The sequence below is a fragment of the Onychostoma macrolepis genome, chromosome 03 (genome assembly GCF_012432095.1).
Source record: "Onychostoma macrolepis isolate SWU-2019 chromosome 03, ASM1243209v1, whole genome shotgun sequence".
NCBI classification, from domain to species: Eukaryota; Metazoa; Chordata; class Actinopteri; order Cypriniformes; family Cyprinidae; genus Onychostoma; species Onychostoma macrolepis.
In genome coordinates, this window is record NC_081157.1 from 7,280,107 (window position 1) to 7,303,808 (window position 23,702).

The window sequence follows — 23,702 nt, forward strand, 5'->3', positions numbered from 1 at the left end:
TGGTCACCAGCATCCCAGGTAGCCAGCGGAATCAGGCCGAATGCGGCTGAGTGTCGGCTCACTCGGCAGCGGCTTGCCAGAATTGAGCCAGGTCCGGCCTGGCACAGTAATGGTTGCCAGATTTGGCTAGGTTTTGGATCTGTGGATCTGGCCCGATTCTGGTTGAGAAACGGCACATTTAGCCACATTCAGCCCGACTGTGGGCCAGAAGTCTCAGTCCTAAAATGTCAAAAATTCAGGTTTTACTTCTTATTTGCTCCTTATCTGAATATTTGGTCCCCACAATTAAAAAAAAAAAAATAAAACTGTACACACACAATCAATCAATTAGGCTGAATTATAAAATTACAAAAATATATATTTTTAAACAAAATACTTTAGAGTTGTAAACCTTTTGCCTGTCAAAGTTATTTATTCAATTTTATTATTATTTTAATATTTCTATAAATTTTTAGGCTGACCTCAAATGGACTTTGCTTATAATTTAAAAATGTTCCCTTAATCTAAATTGACACTTTCTGACTGTGTGTGATTGCAAAAACTGATACCTCAGTAAGAAGTGGTAAACTTTTACAAAATATGATTTCAGATGTGTGAAACTTTATTATTAATAACTGTAACAATATATATATATATATATATATATATATGTGTGTGTGTGTGTGTGTGTGTGTGTGTGTGTGTGTGTGTGTGTGTGTGTGTGTGTGTGTGTATGCGCCTTTGTTCTGCAGTGAGGGGCTACTGCATTTTTGTGACAAATCAGGACATAGATGTGTATAATGACAAGGGTATGACAGGTATTACAAGGTGAAGGTGACATCTCAGGACATTGACCCATGTCCCCACTTTTCAAAACGCTTATAAATCATACAGAATTGAGTGTATTGAAAATCTGAAATAGCAGAAAGTCTCCTGTAAGGGGTAGGTTTAGGACAATAGCACATACAGTTTGTACAGTATAAAAAGCATTACGCCTATGGAGAGTCCCCACTTTTCACAAAAACAAACGTGTGTGTAATTTATTTCATTTTTTTTTTTTTTTAAATAATCTAAGATCAGGCTACAATCATTACCTCATGTTATATTTTTCCTGGCAAAAAATAAAAAATAAAAAAAAATCAATAGATATAAATGTAACTTAACTATTTGACACCTCACGAAAGAACCGGAGGTTATATAAGCTGCGGTCGTCACGTGACGCGCACAGCCGGACTCTGAGTGGACGAGCTTTCACGAGGTAAAGTATTTTTTGTGTACACAAGTATAAAATCGACGGCCTGTCATTTAAATGTACCATAAGCCTACTGTTCACTGTTCAAACGAGCCGTTCCGTCTTTATTTTGTACGGTCCGCTCTTCAGCGCCGTTAATTACCGTTAATTACCGTTAATGCCGTTCTGTGTGACGTCATTTGCGCAGATCTGCTAAAATTGAGAAAACCTCCTTTCGTTTCACATTCATGTCGGTCAAGGTAACGTTAGTTTAAAAAAATGTAGCCATTTACAATTAATATTTTCACATTTAAGCAGTGTTGTCTCAGATTTGTCTGAGTGAGAGCGAGCGACACTGACTCACACTGAACGCGCTCTCTCTCTCTCTCTCTCTCTCTCTCTCAGCGTGTGTGATCGAGCGAGCGAGAGACAGAAGACTCACACAAGCCAATGTAGCCTATCCTTATGAGATAATAATAGTAAAAATAATAATATTTCTGCTTTTTAATAACAAATAATTACTATAAAAGTAAAACATGTATGCATGTGTATACACCAGGGAAGAAATACAAGTCATATTCAAGCAAAGTTATAATTATTTTCAAAAATGAAAATATTTATTGTTTTTTTCTTTCTTTTTTCAGATTGTCATCCGATTGTTGTAAGTGATCAGTCAAGCAGTCATCCTGCATCTTGGATTTGCCATGTTCAGTTTGTACAAACATTATCTGATATTGAGTGAGGCTTTTTCTTTTGCTCCCCTTTGTTTGTGTGTCAGTAGCTGCTGCACAGAACACCACAGCACAGCACAGCACACCACAGCACAGCACACCACACCACAGCACAGCACAGCACAGCACAGCACACCACACCAGAGCACAGCACACCACACCACACCACAGCACACCACACCACACCACACCACACCAGAGCACAGCACAGCACAGCACACCACACCACAGCACAGCACAGCACAGCACACCACACCACACCAGAGCTCAGCACAGCACACCACAGCACACCACACCACACCACAGCACAGCACAGCACAGCACACCACACCAGAGCTCAGCACAGCACACCACACCACACCACAGCACACCACACCACACCACACCAGAGCTCAGCACAGCACACACCACACCACAGCACAGCACACCACACCACACCACACCACACCAGAGCACAGCACAGCTCAGCACACCACACACCACACCACAGCACACCACACCACACCACACCAGAGCTCAGCACAGCACACCACACACACCACAGCACAGCACACCACACCACACCACACCAGAGCACAGCACACCACACCACACCACACCACAGCACACCACACCACACCACACCAGAGCTCAGCACAGCACACCACACCACACCACAGCACAGCACACCACACCACACCACACCACACCACACCAGAGCACAGCACAGCTCAGCACACCACACCACACCAGAGCACAGCACAGCACACCACAGCACAGCACACCACACCAGAGCACAGCACACCACAGCACAGCACAGCTCAGCTCAGCACACCACAGCTCAGCACACCACACCACACCAGAGCACAGCACAGCACACCACACCACACCAGAGCACAGCACAGCACAGCACACCACAGCACAGCACAGCACACCACACCACCAGAGCACAGCACAGCACACCACAGCACACCACACCAGCACAGCACACCACACCACAGCACAGCTCAGCTCAGCACACCACAGCACAGCACACCACACCAGAGCACAGCACAGCACAGCACACCACACCACACCAGAGCACAGCACAGCACAGCACACCACAGCACAGCACAGCACACCACACCACACCAGAGCACAGCACAGCACACCACACAGCACAGCACAGCACACCACACCACACCACACCAGAGCACAGCACAGCTCAGCACACCACACCACACCAGAGCACAGCACAGCACACACAGCACACCACACCACAGCACAGCACAGCACACCACAGCACAGCACAGCACAGCAGCACACCACACCAGAGCACACCACACCACACAGAGCACAGCACAGCACCACACCACACCAGAGCACAGCACACCACACCACCACAGCACAGCACAGCACACCACACCACACCAGAGCACAGCACACACCACAGCACAGCACAGCACACCACCACACCACACCAGGCACAGCACAGCACACCACACCACACCACAGCACAGCACACCACACCACACCACACACAGCACAGCACAGCACACACAGCACAGCACACCACCACACCACACCAGAGCACAGCACACCACACCACACCACCACAGCACACCACACCACCACAGCACAGCTCAGCACAGCACACCACACCACAGCACAGCACACCACACCACACACACCACACCAGAGCACAGCACAGCTCAGCACACCACACCACACCAGAGCACAGCACAGCACACCACAGCACAGCACACCACACCAGAGCACAGCACACCACAGCACAGCACAGCTCAGCTCAGCACACCACAGCTCAGCACACCACACCACACCAGAGCACAGCACAGCACACCACACACCAGAGCACAGCACAGCACAGCACACCAGCACAGCACAGCACACACCACACCAGAGCACAGCACAGTACACCACAGCACAGCACAGCACAGCACACCACACCACACCACACCAGAGCACAGCACAGCACACCACACCACCACACCAGAGCACACCACACCACAGCACACCACACCACACCAGAGCACAGCACACCACACCACACCACAGCACACCACACCACACCACAGCACAGCACAGCACACCACACCACACCACACCAGAGCTCAGCACAGCACACCACACCACACCACAGCACAGCACACCACACCACACCACACCACACCAGAGCACAGCACAGCACACCACACCACAGCACACAGCACACCACAGCACAGCACAGCACAGCTCAGCACACCACAGCTCAGCACACCACACCACACCAGAGCACAGCACACCACACCACACCAGAGCACAGCACAGCACAGCACACCACAGCACAGCACAGCACACCACACCACACCAGAGCACAGCACAGTACACCACAGCACAGCACAGCACAGCACACCACAGCACACCACACCAGAGCACAGCACAGCACACCACACCACACCAGAGCACACCACACCACAGCACACCACACCACACCAGAGCACAGCACACACCACACCACAGCACAGCACCACACCACACCACAGCACACACCACACCACACCACACCACACCAGAGCTCAGCACAGCACACCACACCACACCACAGCACAGCACACCACACCACACCAGAGCACAGCACAGCTCAGCACACCACACCACACCAGAGCACAGCACAGCTCAGCACACCACACCACACCAGAGCACAGCACAGCACACCACAGCACAGCACAGCACACCACACCACACCAGAGCACAGCACAGCACAGCACACCACACCACACCACACCACACCAGAGCACAGCACAGCACACCACACCACACCAGAGCACAGCACAGCACAGCACACCACAGCACAGCACACCACACCACACCACACCACACCACAGCACAGCACAGCACAGCACACCACAGCACAGCTCAGCACACCACACCACACCAGAGCACAGCACACCACAGCACAGCACAGGCTTTGGCTTTGTAAGTATATATATTTTTAAGCTGACTCAAACATTTTCTCAATTTTTTTTTATTTAGGTTCATTAAATATATGTCATGCAGCAGTTATTTATTTATTTATTTAACAGGCTTGCATTATCTGATCTGTTTTAAAAGTTATGTATTTTGTAGTTTGTTAGTGAATTTTAATTATTTAATTACACAACATATTATGTGAATAGTGTAATAATGTTCCTGGTACATTTCTTCTAATATTTTTGTGATTACTTTTTCTTCCTACCTGGTCTTTATGCTAAGTTAGGAAAACCAGCTTCATGTTTAAATAGGCAAACTTGTGCCACATATACCAGACACACACACACACACACACACACACACACACACACACACACACACATATACCAGGACAGCCAGGCACAAGAACAGTTTCTTCCCCAGATTTTCAAATAGTTGTTGTCAAATAGTTAAATGTAAAATAATCTAAAAAATTACCCTTATGACTGGTTTTGTGGTCCAGGGTCACATATTAAGTCCTGTTTTCCTTGAAATTGAACAAAATGAAGTTTTTTCCCTTTGAATTAATTAGATTTTTCTGAGCCCATTGGCAGATATTTGTTCGTTTTGATCGTGAAATCACTTTATTTTGATCAGTTTCTCAGAAAACAAGACAGAAATACTGAGGAAGAGCATCGGTTTATTGAAGGTTCAGTAAATGTTATTTAGTTACACACTTTGTTAAAAGAATGAAAAAGTAATGGAGATCTGTTGAAAGTTGTATTTTCAAACTTTGAAGTGTTATTAATTTGCATTTAGAGACCATATTGACATGCTGCATTCAGTTTATCCCTTAAATCTTACATTTTTCTTTACCTTCATAAAATCTGCATAAACCCTGTACCTGCTAATATGCATCACTCAAATATGATTAAATACATATTTATTTTTTCTTTCAATAGTGCCAAGTTATAATCACTCCAATCCAAGTCATGAATGTGCCAGAATGAAGGAGTTTGTCTTCACATCAAAAAACAAAACATAATAATAATAAATAAATAAATAAAATACATTTAAAAAATACAATAAAGTAAAATAAACAAATTCATTACTTAAAAAAAACATTAACTTATACTAAACACTAAAACTATATAGATATAAAAAAAAAAAAAAAAAGACAAACGCACAACAAATTTTAACTAAACATTTAACAAAATTCAGCTCAATATTAAGTTTGTTAAAGTGCTATAATAACAACTAAAGCTTAATGAAAAAAAAAATATATATATATATATATATAAACGCACAACAAAATTACTAAAACTTTAACTGGAATTTTAAAATAAATATTGAAATAAAATATTATTAACTGTTAAGGTCTTTGCACACAGAGTCTGAAATTTCGTCACGCATGGAAACCAGAGGCGGACGAAGTACACAACTCCATTACTTGAGTGAAAGTACAGATACTGCTGGTCAAATATTACTCCATTAGTCAAAGTTGTAAAGACAGAATTTTATTTTAGTTACAGCACAGAGGTACTTGCTTTTAAAAGTACTTAAGTACCAAAAATAAATCTACAGAACAGTTAAATGCCTTTTTATTCTCATCTTATTTTTATTATCTGTGTGTCGTTGTTGTCTCTGTGAACTGGAAGCTTTTGACACTAAAATAAATTGTTTGTATGTGCAAGCATACTTGGCAATAAAAGCTCTTTCTGATTCTGATATATATTTTTTATAAATATATATTTATTTATTTTTCTGCAAATACTGCAGTGTGCTGGATGGAGAAACTGAGAGGTTTATAAACAGAAGGCATGGAAGAAGAGAGCAGGTCCTAAAACAAAGAAATTCTTCTTAAGGTATGCTCCAAATTTACCATTTACCATCGAGTTCACTGAGATCTGACTAACTGTGTGTCTATATGTGTCCCCTCTTTATCTCTCTTTCCTTTTTTTCTGTTCTCTTTTAGGATAAACCTGAGGTCCTGGGAGTTCTTAGAGGTTCTAAAGTGTTTTTTATGCATTTGTTGATGTCAAATTTTCAATAATATATTCAAATAAATTCTCATAGTTTTTACATTTATATGGTGTCATTCCAACTGGGGGGTATTGAAGGGGGAACTGTGTGTGTGTGTGTGTGTGTGTGTGTAATATTTGTGGAAACAACAATACTGGCTTTAATAATACATTTTTGTAGTTTTAGAGAACCAATTAATTACATGAACAGTTTTTTTTCCATGTAGGCTATATATATATATATATATATATATATATATATATATATATATATATATATATATTAGTGGTGGGCATAGATTAATTTTTTAATCTAGATTAATCTAGATTAATCTTGGAATTAATCTAGATTAATCTAGATTAAAATGGCTCATTTGAATTCTGCCAAGTAGATCAGAATAAGTTCACTACTAGTAGTAAACAACTAGCAGTCATCAAGAATTTAATATTGATAATAACATTGAAGACATTGTATGATTATTCCTTAAAGATAAGGTTTTAATAGTTTTAGTAGTAGTAGCCTATTACGTTCTGCCCAATGTCTTCAAGTGAAACCGAACTTTTATTTTGACGGGTTGCCGTGAATACCTTTACGTTTCTGTGTGTATATGATATGAGGATAGTTTTTCTCAAATGAAACGCTCGAATGCTCGTGAAGTGACTCTCAGAGCAGTTCTGGAGTTGGTCATGTATTTATGTCCTCATTTAGTGAGGCGACAGACCGCAAGCGTCACGCGCTTCTGCATGAGTAAACAAACCCGCGCGTCTGCGCCATACATTAACACAGAGACACGCAGAAGTCATATTTAAATAGACGTTTTGCGGCTTAATATTTACAAATAGGAGTGGGGTGTGCTTACTTGTGTGTGTGTGTGTGTGTGTGTGTGTGCGAACGGGCGGAACTCCGCTGTCTTGGCGATACAGAGAGCGTGACCATGTAACGTAGAGACAGAAATGACTTGCCGATTTCCATTGGGAAGCTTCTTAAAAATATATTTTCCCTGAAGCAAACCCGGCGGCTTCATAGCTGCATCCATTTTAGCACGCATACACACAGGTTCGAAGACTCGTTCTCGCCCCCTACAGTGCAATTCGGCTCGGTATACATCCGCGCTAAAATATCAAGGTGAAAGTCATCATAGCTTGCGTAGTATAGACCCAGCTCCCAACCCAACTTTGAGGATAGATTAACGGCGATATTTTTTTTATCGCCCGATAAGAGTCTCGCGTTAACGCAGCACGTTAACGCCGATAACGGCCCACCACTAATATATATATAATATTGTTTTGGTAAATTTTGTTGTTGTTGTTATTAATTTAATTAATATTGGTTTGTATTTCATATACATTTCCATTTGGTATCCAGACTCGGGCCAGTACCGGCTAATTGTATAATCTATGCTGGCGTGATTGTGGCCTGATGACGGCAGTGTCGGCTCAGTTTCGGCAACCGGACTCGGACCAGCGTACTCGGGCCGATTCTAGCGCGTCATTCACTCCCGGAATTCACAAGAGTCCGGCAACCGCATCCGCATCCCATGCTAGTCACCAGCGTACCACCAGCATCCCATGCTGGTCACCAGCATACCACCAGCATCCCATGCTGGTCACCAGCATACCACCAGCATCCCATGCTGGTCACCAGCGTACCACCAGCATCCCATGCTGGTCACCAGCGTACCAGCGTACCACCAGCATCCCATGCTGGTCACCAGCATCCCATGCTGGTCACCAGCGTACCACCAGCATCCCATGCTGGTCACCAGCGTACCAGCGTACCACCAGCATCCCATGCTGGTCACCAGCGTACCACCAGCATCCCATGCTGGTCACCAGCATACCACCAGCAAACCATGCTGGTCACCAGCATAATACCAGCACCAAAACACAACATATGCTGGTCTTGCTGGTATGACCAGCTATGCTGGTCTATGCTGGTTTTTCCAGCAGGGTGGTTTCTCACTTACAAAAATGCCTGATAATTTAATTCTTAATAAACAAAGTAGAGGCTCTATTGCCAAAGCATACAACTGACCAGACATAGGACAACCTTGTCTTATCCCTCTTTTCACTTCAATTGGTACACTTAAATCTCCTCCAACTTTAACCATGCTCATAGCATCAGTATATAATATTCTGATCCATGATAAAAATTGTTCACCAAACCCATAACACTCAAGAACCTTAAAAAGATAATGATGATCTACACGATCAAAAGCCTTCTCCTGATCTAGAGAAAGCAGGCCAAAATCAACATTATATATTCCAGCATAATCCATAATATTCCTCATTAAAAACAAATTATCATAAATAGACCTTTCGGGTATACAATAGGTTTGATCTTTCTGTATTAACACATCAAGAACACATTTAAGTCTATTTGCCAAACACTTTGATAAAATGTAATGATCAGAACATAAAACAGCCACTGGTCTCCAATTTTTTAGCAGACAAAAATCTCCCTTCTTTGGAATCAAAGAGAGCACTGCTCGTTGACAACTTTTTGGTAGAACCTTTGCTTTATAGCTTTCCTGCTAAACTTTAAAGAAGTCTTTTCCGATTATTCCCCAAAAAGTTTTGTAGAATTCTGCTGGTATTCCATCAATACCTGATGCACGACCAGATGAAAGTTGATTCACTGCATTTGTAACTTCCTCAAAAGTCAAATCAGAGTCTCTTTGCGTTTCGTTCCTCCAGCACAGGCAAATTACTTAAAAGTTCATCTGCAACAAGATTTCCTGTGCACTCTTTGGCATATAAATCCACGGAGAAATCAACCGCCAGTCTCCTCATTTCCAAAGGATCTGAAGTCACATTTCCATCAGGTGTACGTAATGCATGTGTGGCGGGGCGGTGCAATTTTGAAACACAAGCCCAAGGTTTTACTAGTAAGAAAGTCCGACTACGCCACCCTAGGAGTTAACCCCAGGGAAAATACTCAAACCACTCAAAAATTTAGTAATAAAGCACACAGGTTCGGTTCCCTCATATAATTAGGCAAGAGACGCGAGTCAAGTATAAAAATACAAATGTTTATTAAATACAAAGATGATTTAAAATGTTGGACACTAATATGAGACACTAAAAACCCCACTTCAAACAAAAACAAATTACAAGAGGCAAATATAATAACAAAAACCCACTTAGTATGTAGCAGTTATGTGTATATGCAAAACAAAACTAAATAATACCAGCAGCGCTGAGGCTCCCCACGGCGGGAATCAATGTAGAGTTCGGTTTTACAAGGGAACGCGTCCACACGCACACACACTATCAAACACTCAAAGTGTACACCGCACACGATAAAGAACCACCACCACCACGAGGAGGAAGATCAAGCCACCCGTGGGACCCCAGCTCCTGCAATAAATCCAAAATTAATTAAGAAACTATAAAAATGAACATGGAAATGGCAATATGGACCTCACTAATGAAGCAAGTCCTCACAACAGTGGATGTCAATAACAAAGAGATAAAGCAATATAACCTTACAAGGATCAAATAGTTGGTCACCTGAGATCATCACAAAACCACTTGAACAAAATAGATGATCACACACAAGTAGGGTTGCATTAATGAATGATTGATCACATGCATCAAGAGCTATAACCACTTAACTGGGTTTACAGAAAAAGAAAAGAAAATCAAAATCAACCAAGAAATTAATTAATGGCGATGATCGAGTCTGCGCGGCTGTAGAAGCAGCAGCACTTTACAGCAGCAAACAATCACGGCATAGAACGAGAGGGAGAATCCTACAACGAACACAAAAGGAGACGTTACCAATCATATTATCCCCACTCCCAATTATAATTGCGTTTAAACACTTACCATCAGGATATCACGCCAGATAGCAAGCTTTATAGGCACGGATCTGTCACAGTCCACCAGCAGCACAATGGGACACAGGAAACCACGCCCACTTTAGCATATGAAAAGAAATGTAAAACCCACAAAACCATACTAGCCCTATACAACGAGCTCCCAAACATAAACATACACATACCCGAGAGGCGAACAGTCATCGAATCCACCAGCACCCAAAGACAAAGCTGCACTACGATCAACAAAACGATTTCAGGTTACGCACACCCTAACCATTTCTAAATTACCACCTATTACAACATAGCACACTTACCTACAGCCACCGTCAACACAGGCAAATAAAGGGGGGAAAACGGACGTGACGCATCCCAGGTAACAGCCAATCGGTCTTTAAATAGAAGGTACTACACTTGCTGATAGGCAACCACTGCTGTCAATCACATAATCCCGTTACACATGCATATAGTTAGTATGAAAACACTTCTTATCCAAATTAAAAAAGAACTTTGTAGGAGCATCCATATCCTGTAGAGAAACGTAATGTGATCTAACAAGAGCTCTTTTTACTTTTTTGTTTAACATATTGCTTAGCTCTTGTTTCTTCTGGCTAAGATCATCTTGTAGATTTACATCGTTTTGATTAATTAACATATTCTGAATATTTGAAATATCATTCTCTAATTTGACCTTACATGAAGTGTATACAATAAATTGTTGACAAAAGTTTAATCTGAATTTTCCCTATTTCCCACCACTGAAGTAGATTATCATAATCTTTTTTTTCCTCAACCCAGCAATTCCAAAACAATTTAAAATCCTCATAAATATTAACATCTTGAGTTAAATTAACATCAAAACGCCAGTAATAAAATTGTGGTTTTGTTTCAGAAACAATAGCATTCACAGTAATAAGCTGATGATCAGAGATGATACAATGTGTGATATATGCTCCTATCACCCTATTACATTGATTATGATGTAAATAAAATCGATCTAAACGTGCCGCACTAATTCTACCTACTGCCACTTTAACCCAACTATATTGTCTCACATTTTTATGTTTTTCTCTCCACACATCTACTAACCCTAGCTGAGCGATTATTGCTTTTAAAACTTTCGCAGATGAAGGATGTGGTTCTTCTCCATTCCTATCAATAACAAAATCAAGGGTGCAATTAAAGTCTCCTCCAACAATTAAAAAATCTTCTTGTGGTAGAGAACCAAGAGTATTATTAAGCATCTCAAAAAGTCTAATTCTGTCCCTACCAACATTTGGTGCATAAATATTAACAAAGACAAAACTCATATCTTTTATCTTAGCTTTAATTAAAAGAAGCTGCCCTCTTTCCAATTGATTAATAGATAATAATAGATATATATATAGATAATATATAATATGACTAAGAACAAACAGACCATCAGACCACAAACCCCAATCTACCTCATTATTTACATCACTGTGTGTTTCTTGTAGAAACATCACATTAATTTCTTTGAACTCTATACTTTCTTTTAGCAATAACCATTTATTTCTATCCCTAATCCCATTTACATTAAGGGACCCCACTCTTAGGATATCCATAATAAGACTGGATAGGAAATTAGAGAAAAACAATAGTGTGAAAAAAAACAGACAAAATTGATATCCATTGTGCCCTTATTTTAGTTTACTTTTCATTGCCCGGTGTTGCTCCTGACTGGTTTTACTCCTTGCCTAATTACTGTTATATATATATTTTTTTTAAATATATAAACCTTTTCTACTGAGACAATACTTCTAGGCTACATTCTAGTCTTACTTTCATAATGAATAACACAGATTTATCCAGATTAGGAAAAGACTTGCCAATTTCAGCATTTTTACCCTTTGTCTCATCCAAGAAAGCATTAATTTGCTCAACCGAATACAAGTCACTTCCACAATTAGTCACATCAAAGTCAACACATGAATCATCATCTCTACAATTCTCTACAGTTGCTTCTGACATATCATCCATTTCTTCACTTTGCCCATCAAGCATTTCATTTTCCTGCTCTGGATCTCCACAAACATCTCCCCTATCAACAACATCACTGCAACCTGGAACCTCAGCATCATTCACAATATTTTCAGAAACATTTTGCCTTACCTCAGTGTTAATGTCTGCCTTTTCAGGTTGTTGTGGTGTACTTTCCGTCACAATCTCCGACTTATCGGATGGGCCTTCTCCTTCAGTATTACGTGCTTTGTGCGGGCAGGAGAAACGTTTGTGTCCAATATCTCCGCATTCAAAACTCCACAAAGTCTCCGTGCTAGCATACACTATGTATGAGTTCTCTCCATAACATACCCGAAACGACACATTGAGCGTTTTAGTGGGAGTGCTCAAAAACATGTAAACTTGTCGCCTAAAAGATAGCAAGTGCAGCATTTTTACAACCTAATGGAATCTCTTTTATAGTGCCGGCAATTTTACCAAATCTAGTTAATTCTTTAATGATACCCTCATTACCAACAAACGGGGTCAGATTAGAGATTATAACTTTCGTTGCCGGTGTTGTGCTGAATTCTGACCCCCGCCAGATTATTACCTCCCTAGTATTGGTAGGTTTAGGGTTAGGTGTGGGGGAGGGGTTAGGATTAGGCAATCAGGTTGTGATTTCAAGGAGGGGGGTAATAATTTGGCAGGGAGTCGAAAATGGGCACAACACCGGGGCCAACAACGGTGTGATAGGCACGTACGTTTCATTAATCCAAATGCCGCTTTCAGTCAAGTTTTTCACCTGATTTTCATTTCTCAAAGAGACAACGACTGCCTTATTCATTTTTGAAGCAGAACTAATATTTTCATGACCAACCTCAGCTCCGACCGCAAGGAGAACATCTTCAATCGATGTATTCATCTCCGGTGTACACCTGAATCCATTCCGGAGGGTGAGAGGCGACGCACCCCCTACGGGGCTAGACGTCACACTGCCTCAAACACACACACACACCACGCGATATATGAAAAAACCTACCCTACTTGCTAAAACTGTGTTCAAAAAGGTGTGAAAACAAAAAATAAAGAAAGAAAAAAAAAAAAAAATAAAGAAAGAAAAAAAAAAAACAAGAAATAAGAAATTAACTTGGAAAAACAGAAAATTAGTAAATGCTCTCCCACACGTGTCTCTCACACATGTAGCGAATTAGCTTAAAAGGGAATTGTATATAAATAATTACAATTAATTATGATTAATTACAATTATTTATATTTATATCGGCTGACAGTGATAACTGTAGTAGAATTAAATTGCCATCAACTGATCTGGTCGTCCAGCGACCATTCAGTGCAAATTCAAATCAACTCTAAGAAAGGATATTTTCGTGGCCACAGAAAATACTTTCTTAAGTATTAATGCATTAGAGCATGTAGCGAGGGTCAGAATCGTAAAGGGACATTAATTTGCAAGGCAGAACCAGAAACTCATGTAATTTGTGCACACAACTTTTATTAACTAAACGCTAACACACATATAACTAATCTAAACAAACAACAAACATACATACACTCACGCGTATATACAAAAGGGGAGCTAATGTGGATGAAAGAAGCCATTAGAGAAAACAGAATGCAGTTATAGAAAGAGTCGGTTAACCACCTGAGTAAAACCATCAGCGCCGTTTATAACGGGGTCTATAACTTATACTAAATCTCTGTTTAGTTTAGTTAGATGTACCATACTTGCACTTCCACATGTGTCTGGAATGCAGTCTCGGAGGAAAAGTCTTGGTTTCAAGTCTTGGACTCGCGATCACGTTCTTCTGGGTTGAAGAGTGATGAATTCCAAAGAGGTTATTCTTGTTCTGAGGTCCGTGTAGCAAAACTTAAGTGTCCCGAAGAGTTCTAGCTCACATCCTTTTAGAATCTAACAGAACCGCAGACTGAGATATGTTGGAGCCCACTGGGCACGCCGGCACCAGCTCAGGCTCTCCACACGGCCAGTAGTCCGGGATTCTTAGCAGAAGAGAGTGCGCAGAAGAAGCAACAAAAAAAAAAACGCGTGGAGCTGTGTGTGAGCTCTTTAAAGTCTGCGAAGAGTCACACCTCTCAGGATGGGCTTGACCAATGAGAAAGGCTGAATTTCCAAGCGGGAGTTTGGAAATACTGGGGGGCTTTATGGCCCTTTGTCTGAGAGCATGGTAATTTGCAAAAGGGGTTGGATTGAAAGTTATTATACAGACTATTAAAGATTCTTAGGACACTGATATGTTGCATAGGTATCAACATGTAATATTCACTCTCACTTAGATCATCCAAAGACGAATTGATAGAGATCAAACATGTTACAGTTAGAGTGATATTAACTAGTGATCTATTATAAGCATGCATAAAACAGTATACAATACAAGAGCAGTAATAATATACACAATGACCTAATGATATGTGTTCATTCAAAGAAAGGTTTTTCTATGAATTAATTAAACAAGAGTCCATTTTATGGCATAATGTCTTTTTCCTATATGAAGTGAGTGATGCTTGACCATTTGCATTCCTTTGAGCAATAAAACTAGTGTTATCTGATGGGTTGCCATGGCACCGGGGGGGCCTGGAGGCGTTCCACAGACATAGGGGCACCTAAGGATGTGTACTGGGTGAGGGGTCTGTGATTGTTCGTTAATCTAATAACTAATTTCATTTGTTAAATCAAATCCAAATTGTGTCTGATTGGTCCAAATGCTACACACACGCACCCACTCCCAGCATCCACTCCAACAGAGAGAGAGAGAGAGAGAGAGGTGTGCGCGCGCTAGGAGAGCAAGACCTCGTGCTCGCTCGACAGTACCGGTGATTCTCAGAAAATAAATAATGTTTGGGCGCTTTTTTGAAGGGAAAAAAGTCGCTAAAGGGGTCTGCAATGTTGCTAAGTTGGCGACGCTGTGCATCTCCATTTCTCCAACTACAGTTGGGCCACGGGTCAAACAGAAAATACACGCTGCGTTAATTGTGCATTAAAAAATTTGTGCCGTTAAAATGAATTTGCGTTAACTTTGACAGCACTAAATTTTATGTTTTCATACAGACAACAGCCGTTTCTCAATATGCGTTCTTGTGGACTTGTGAAACATCATTGCCCAAAAACCTGCGTAATTTTCTAAATATTACTGTTATTGTGTCATGAAATGTAGTTTTAAGAGTTTTTCAGGCGAGAATGTAGTTGTTTAAAACTCAAATCTGCAGTTTATTTATAAAGACAATTATGTCATGTATTGTGCTCATGTATCCGCCTCGAGCAGCCTTAGCTTGGCTAGTCCTCCCGACATCTGCCGCTGGCTCTGATGTCTCTGTAGTGATTAAACATGAGAAACAATTCATTTTGGGTATATTTAACAGGCATTCATGGTCTCATGAATCTATGATTTGTTCCTGGTCATGTCGTTATTAAAGGAAGAAAAAGAGTCTGCTGTCGCGTGCGAGTGATGAGACGGACACAACTTCTCTGCTGAAACCTAAAGCTGGACGCAAGGAAAGTGCACAAACATCCAAACCATCATCATACCCCGGTGAGAACTTTAATTTCGATTCGGTAAACAAAAGGATGTGGCTGATGTAGCAGCAGATGCCGAAACAGTTCGTGACGCAGCAAATGTGTTTGTGTTCGACACTGAGAGATCCGCGGCCTTTCTGTTTATCTGTTCATCGCTTAACTATTTCAAGTTCAAATGATGACTAATATAGTTCAGTGCTGCAAATATCAATGTTATTGAGTTGCTTATCTTTGATAGTGTTTGATCGCTGGTATAGTGACGATAGAATATTGTTTATTTCTGAAGTTCATTTGCGAATAAGCCGATCGTTAAAATAATATAATTAACCTGAGTTCATAAACATGCTATGAAACTCTTAAATGTTCAGGTTAATTGTCAGTACTATGCTGCAAATTACACTTTGACAAGTGTACTAAGTAATAAATAACAATAAAATTGAACAATGCTGTATGATAAAAATAGATACAAAGAATCAGAATGACAACAGTGGTTGTTTAACGAGTTTATTTGCAATTCATTTACATATGTTGTACCTTTGTTTCTCTTTAAAGGTTTTTCACCTTTCTGCTACAACTTATGTCAGTTTTTTCCAAAATTGAACCAATAAAAAGAAGAGTGGAATCCAGTTAAGTGAAATTGTGCATGAAAAGAAAGAGCTTGACGGGCATCAAGGGCCACCACACACAGACGTGTCGAGGAATTTGGCAAAAATATACTTGAAAAATACTGGAAAGTGCACTATTACAAGAAAATTACAACACCCATGATTCATTTTTTACAGTGTAGGCTAATATAGCACATTTCAGGCTACAGTATGGCAGTGGTGGCTGTTGGCAAATTTTCTAGGTGGGGCGCCACATCCAAAAAATTTAGCATACATCCCTATATGATTTATCCCAGTATAACAAAAAGAAAAGGATTAAGACATGAAACATTTTAAATAAAGAAAATTGTTTTACCAAATTCAAGATTGAGGATGATTCTCACAAAACTATATTTTCTGTAAGCTTTTTTCCAGAAAAATTAAAACATTTTTTTTATTTTAATAATAATTCAAAATTGATATATTGGTATACAGTGCAACAACAAAATCTGTGAGGGAAAAATAAATAATTGTTACATTTGTTTAGACCATTTTCTATACATATATAAATAACTACAAGTCAAGCTGTACCAAGCAAGACCACACGGAGACGCCAACAGACCACTATCCCAGTCGCCTTAAAGTTATATAAATATACGCGGATCTGTATTCAGAATTATTAAACAGAGGAAAACACAAATAAAATAAAAAAATCTATAAAAACATCATGAATTTGTCGAGTGTGGTGACCTGAAGGCAGCTCAACATGACCAGTGAACAGTTCCTCTGTCAGAGTGAATGTTGATGCCAATACACCACTGTACATAGCAAACTCCTATAAAAACACGCTTCTTCAGCGAGTGTCCATTATAAAACACTTGCCAGACATTCGATCATACTGAAATGTGCTCATAAAGCTATCAGAGAGCACACATACATGGTTTGTTTATTTGCACACTAATAATAACGGACTTGCGCGCATCTAATAATGTAAGTTATGATTCATGTATGTCACTGATTGTAATCGTCTTTACCTCCATTACAATCGTCATCCATCAAAACTTCACTGGTAAGCCCATACAGACTAGTCCTGACTTCATATTTCTTCTTATTAGCGGTATATCCACATATTAAAAAACAACACTGACAGATAAACCACACAATCTTATTTCAATCAAATGTGCAGGACAATTCTGTTTCTACAACAGCAGAGTTTTCTTTAAGAATGTCCCAAGGAGATGACGTAGCGACCAGAAAGTTATAAAGGCACCTGCGGTGGAGACAGTGGCAGCTTCAAAGTGAAGGAAGCGCTCGCAGGGGTGCAGGAAGTATGGCATGCGACGCAGCGTTTCGTTCCCTCGGGGAACCATGGTTACATACGTAACCTGGGACGTTCCCCTTCGGGAACTCGAGCTGCGTCGATAACGCTTTGGGAACAACAATGCCCACGCCACCATACTGACAAATCCCTGCCTAGTGTGGAAAGGCACAGCTTAGGCAGAGAGGACTGAGGAGCCAGGAGTGGCATCAAGGTCAAGGCTGTAGAACCTGACAAAGGTCAGAGGGGTGGACCATCCCGCAGCATTACAGATATTGTGCATTGAAACACCAGATGAGAAGGCCTTAGAGGCCGCCATACCTCTAGTAGAATGAGCCCTGACCCCCAGAGGTGAGGGGAGATCAGAAGACTCGTATGCAGTGGTAATAGCATCCACTATCCATCTGCTGAGGGTCTGCTTGTTAGCAGGAAGACCCATCTTATAAGGACCGTAGCACACAAACAGTTGGTCCGACTTTCTCCACAGGGCAGCTCTGTGGACGTATGTGTCCAGTGCTCGCTGACGGCTGTGACACCAGGAAGTGAACAGTTGCCATTTAGCAGTGTACGATTTCCTCGTAGAGGGAGCTCTGGACTGGAGGATGGTCTCCACAACCTCGTTTGACAGACCGGATGCTATGAGTTGTGCCCCCTCAGGGGCCACACCCACAGTTTCAACAACTCTGGGCGGGGGTGAAAAATAGTGCCCCCTGCCTGTGAGAGGAGATCCCGCCGGACGGGAATCTCCCAAGGAGAGTCTTCTAGAAGGGCTACCAGGTCCGCAAACCATGGACGGCCCGGCCAGTACGGGGCTACTAACAAGAGACAAACCCCGTCCCGGCAAACTCTCGCCAGAACTCCCGGGAGCAGAGCAATCTGGATGTGATTTGGGACACGACTTGCTTGATAGTAAGCATCTTGAACTTGAGTCTCATGACTGAGTGGTTCAACAATCGCAGATCTAAAATAGGACGCAACCCCCCATCCTTTTTCGGAACGATGAAGTAACGGCTGTAGAACCCGGATTCTCTGTCGAGAGGAGGGACCACCCCGATGGCCTCCTTCCTCAAGAGAGTAGCTACTTCTTTTTCCATTACCAGAGCCTGCTCGGGGCCCACGAGAGTGGGGAACACCCCGTTGAATAGAGGTGGACGTGACCCGAACTGAATCTTGTACCCTCTCTCTACAGTGTGCAGGACCCATCGAGATACATTTGGCAGAAGCTTCCACGCTGCCATATAATGTACTAAGGGAACCAGTCTCTCGAGACTGGCCTCTGGTGTACTTTGAACTGCTAGCTCGGTGCCCTGAAGCGGAGGACCGGCAGGGGATGGCCGATCTAGCTGTTCTAGAGACTTTATTGGGGGTAGCGAGCCCCTCAGGAACGCTACGTTTCCGGGCGGAGGCTGAGGGACATACTCGCCGGAGACCGCTGCGCCCTGAAGCACCGTGGGTGGCAGGGTTGGCAGACCGATCTCCTGAGGGCACTGAGGAGAGACGGGCACCATATAATGAGGTGTGTACCGCTCTTCCCCAGAGGGGCCTGCCCTCCGACATCCTGGACTGAAAGCGTCAGGACCTTTTGGCCGAAGCCTTCTTATTGAAAATGATGGTCCTCAGATCCGTCATCTCCCTTGCAGATTTTGACCTGGAGTGCCGCCCCCCCTCATGACTTTCTCTTTGAGGAGGTTTACGAGTGGCAACGCTCCATTTTTGGACTTCTCGATATGAGGAGCTGGTACACGGCTGGGGCTGATTCCGCCTATCAGCCCCACTTTGAGAACGGTGAGGGAGAAATCGCTGAAAAGCTGCTGCCTGTTTCTTAGCCTCCTGAAACCTGTTGATGACTGTGTTTACCGCGTCGCCGAACAGGCCAGAAGGCGAAACAGGGGCGTCTAGTAGAAAGACCCCGTCTTTATCGTTAATATTAGACAGGGTCAACCACAGATGTCTCTCTGTGGCCACAAGGGCTGCCATAGACCACCCAATTGCTCTGGCGGTCTCCTTTGTAGCCCGAAGAGACAAATCTGTGGCTGTACGCAATTCAGCGATATCATCGTTCTTAATATCTTCTCCCTCATCCATTTCTTTTATCAGGTCAGCCTGGTATGCCTGCAACACCGCCATAGTGTGCAAGCAAGCTCCAGCCTGACCCGCTGCCGTGTATGCTTTACCCACCAAAGCCGAAGAAGTCCGAAGCGGCTTGGTGGGTAACACCAGGCGAAAGATAGCCAGCAAGCGTATCCTCGACCTGGGGAATCTTCCCATAACCGCACTCATTCAGCCCTACTATGTTTGAATAATATGAAACATATGGACTGAAGAGGCGGGCCGAGTATGGTTTATTCCACGATCTAGATACCTCAGTATGCAGATCGGGGAAAAAAGGCCCCGGCGTGGAGGCAGTGACTTAGGGTGCAGGAAGCGTTCATCTAGCTTGCTTTTAGAACGCTCCTGTTGATCTTTCTCTGCTGGCCAATCGATGTTTAACTTGGCCACAGCTCTAGTCACTACCTCCAACAGCTCCTCAAACAAGACAGACTGTGGTGGCAAGTCCACAGACTCGTCTCGATTGGCGCTAGTATCATCTCCCTCCTCAGAGGAAGACAATACAAACACTGAGCCCTCTCTAGGGGCAGAGGAAACCATTTCAGAACGTGCCTCCGTCCCCAAAGAGTGAGAGCTAGATCTGGCAGGGGAAGAAGGAGAAAAGGACGTGCCCGTCTCCATTCTTCGTACCAGATCCATCTGCGATCCCCACGATTTAAGGCGCTGCTCTGCCTCGGCAGAGGCGGGACCCGAACCGCGGGGAATGCTGGCAAGATCACCCTCCTCAAAGAGTGATCTCCAGGAGCGAAGCGTCCGCATTGAAAGACGAACACAATGCGGACAGTCGGCTCCCTCGAGCTGACTGCGCGTGCTTCAATCCCAGACAAGCAACGCACAAACTGTGTGTATCCCCACCCGTAATGAAGCGAGGGCAGGGAGGAACACACAGCCTGAAACGCTGCTTGTCAGACTCATGTTTCTTGCCAGATGCCATATCAATAATACGGGACAAACAACAGTAAATAGGACGTAACACACATAGAGCGCTTACTGAACAACAGAAGCTGCCGCTGTCTCCACCGCAGGTGCCTTTATAACTTCCTGGTCGCTACGTCATCTCCGCCAGTGATGTCAGCTGGGATTCCCTCGAACGGATTTCACACGAGTTTCAGAGCGTGGGAACACAGGGGCGTTCCCAAAGCATTATCGACGCAGCTCGAGTTCCCGAAGGGGAATCATCCTGGGTCCAATTCGATTAATATTAAAATAAAGTGATGCATGATAAAGACACCCAGTGCTCTTATGCTGATGTTGTTGGTTCACAAAATCAAAATTGTGTAATTGTCTGTTAAACATATATACATATATACATGGTGGGAGAGTGAGGGCAGGTAAAATTTTTACCTTGAGAAATAAACAAAATACCAGTCTCACCCCAACTACGCCACTATAGGAATTTCACCCAAAGAATTAGAATGAACCACCTTCAGAGGCATACACAGATTCGTATCACCAATTAGAGTCAGAGACAAGGGTAACAATACAAAAGTGATCTCTTTATTGACAAGTCTCGAATAAAAACAAATTTAGGGTGTATTCACACCAGGAAAGTCCAATAGTTCACTTGCTTTGGTCCGGACCAAATAGAATGTTTTTTTTTTTTTTGTTTGGTGCGGTTCGCTTTCACACTGCCCTTTTTGCAAGTGATCCAGAAATTATAAACAAAACCACAAGTGTGCTAAGATCATCCGTTCATTGGACAGAAATTCTCAAGCAGGGAAAAACAGGAAGTGCAAAAACAGGCTAATCATGGAGATCTTTCGTAGTGCAATTTTTATTCTTTTACTGATTTGCTGTCATGAGATAAAAACGCAATATGAAGAAACTTATGAGCATCATATATGAGACAATGTCATACAATGTTGTAATTATGACTTGCCAAAAATGAAATCTATAGATATGAAATACTCAAAGCATATCAAAATGTTAGTTTAAACATTTAACCTAGATAAATGTGTGCTAGGCACATATCCAATCATTTGTGCGGAGAGTGGAAGCTGAAGAGCGCTTCAGAACATCATACAAATACGCCGTAATTGTTACTCATAAAGGTAATAATAATACATCGTTCGGAACTGTAAAGGGTATATTTGTATTTGTGTGCACTCACAATATCAAGAAAACGGGCTTTTCTAAAATAAAGAAAACTAATAGGATGCGCTTCCCGTCAAAATGAACCATAACTCAGTGAATGTTTTCCTTACAGACATGATGAATATATCTATAGAAAGCTTTGAATTACTACAAAACGAAATCATATCCAAAACAAAAACTCTTTCATTATAATCCGTAAAGATGCATTTCTTTCTAAAGGCGCGTCCAATGAGGAGATGGCAAGTCAGGATTTTTAACTTCATCTTTGTGACACTGACTCAGAAAACACTAGTTTATTAATAAATAATTCAAATGTCTCCTTACTATTTCCCCCAGACACATTCATTGTAACTTTTGCTGGGGCTTTGCGGCAAGCTTTAGCCTATTTAGTGCGCTTATGTCACATTGCTGTGGGCGCTATGGTCACGAAAACTCATAATTTGCACGCGTTTTTAAGCATTGTGGTTTGAAAACAAGTAATTTAAGTGATTGAAATGCAAACAACAGCACTATATGCACGAGCTGTGTGTTTTCTGAGCGTGCTTTCTGAAATTGGATCGGATCGAGGCCGGTTCATATTCACACCTTAAACGAACCGTACCAGAGTTCGTTTGGAAGCAGACCGAGACCACCTCTTCAGCTGGGTCTCGGTACGCTTGTTTGGTGCGCACCCGCTGCATTCTCACCTGCCCAAACAAACTGCACCAAGAGGGAAAATGAACTCTAGTGCAATTCAACCGAACTAAATGAGGCAGGTGTGAAAGCACCCTAAAATAAATACTGAAACATTGGTTTCAGAATTTTAGCCACTCAAAGTCTTGGAACAAGTCAAAGGCCAGGGACTAGAGCTTACCAGTAGAGGCGGATAATCAGGCCACACTACCCGCAGGTGAATCACTGTACACACACAACGAATATTAAGACAAAATCACAACACACGGTGGAATAGTCACTGCACACTGTGAGGAAGATACCACCACCTAAAACAGAATCAGTCCTCTGCCCCTGGTGCTCAGGCCCTGCCACGACAAAGAAGATACACATCAAATAAATCACTTTGGGAAATAGATGGATTTACAAGCTCAATCAATCAAAAACAACCAAATAAATTACATTTTACAACCAACGAAACAAATACAAATCACAAGTATCATCAAAATTGAAAGAAACAATAAACAATACAAACCTAGAAAACTGGAGAATAAGACTTAAAAGAAAAAAAACAATTAGAAACAAAATAATTCAAACTTCAGGAACAAAGCAAACAGAAACACAAAAACAACGTCAAAGAAGAAATCAAAAAAAAAAAAAAAAAAGGAATTTGGAAACAGGACAGCACCGCAGTCGTAAATGAATGCGAAGCACCCCAACTAAAATGCAATTACAGGCCATCAC

General features: G+C 42.2%; 1 long non-coding RNA gene across 2 annotated transcripts; it reads left to right on the forward strand.

The window, feature by feature from the left end:
- Positions 1-610: 610 nt before the first annotated feature.
- Positions 611-7,008, forward strand: LOC131537401 (uncharacterized). Of its 2 annotated transcripts, none has more exons than XR_009270271.1 (3): positions 611-1,948; positions 6,628-6,713; positions 6,824-7,008. It is a non-coding gene; the product is annotated as an uncharacterized LOC131537401 (long non-coding RNA). The 2 variants fall into 2 exon arrangements; XR_009270270.1 differs by lacking the exon at positions 611-1,948 and adding an exon at positions 4,474-4,875.
- Positions 7,009-23,702: the final 16,694 nt, after the last annotated feature.